Consider the following 455-nt stretch of genomic DNA (forward strand, 5'->3'; position numbering starts at 1 on the left):
TGACATGTATTCTTTTATTGCATGTATCATAAGTGATACATTTTGTATGTTTATATTAACAGATTCTATCTGCATATAAAGACTTAAAAATGCAGTAGAATTGAAAGGAAACATCTGCTTATTATTTAGAAAATAATAGTTGCAAAACTTGCTAGTATGAATTATGGAGGAACTACAAATATACAGAGGTAAATGGTGAACAAAAATATTAGTGATAATAAATAAATAAAGGGCATGCTACATATATCAGAGCAGAAATGCAAAAACATAAAATAAATTCAATAGTGTTTTATATGGAGGATTTTTTTCTTTTTTTTGTGCGTGCATGCGCGCATGACCTATCAGGTAGTAATTTTCTTATATTGCAAGCAAGTTGACCTAGGACTTCTAATGCACTTCAGCTTCTGTATACACATTCCTTTCTCTACACAATTTTCTCACTGTAATCAGGAAGA

The sequence above is a fragment of the Penaeus monodon genome, chromosome 28 (assembly GCF_015228065.2).
Source record: "Penaeus monodon isolate SGIC_2016 chromosome 28, NSTDA_Pmon_1, whole genome shotgun sequence".
NCBI lineage: Eukaryota > Metazoa > Arthropoda > Malacostraca > Decapoda > Penaeidae > Penaeus > Penaeus monodon.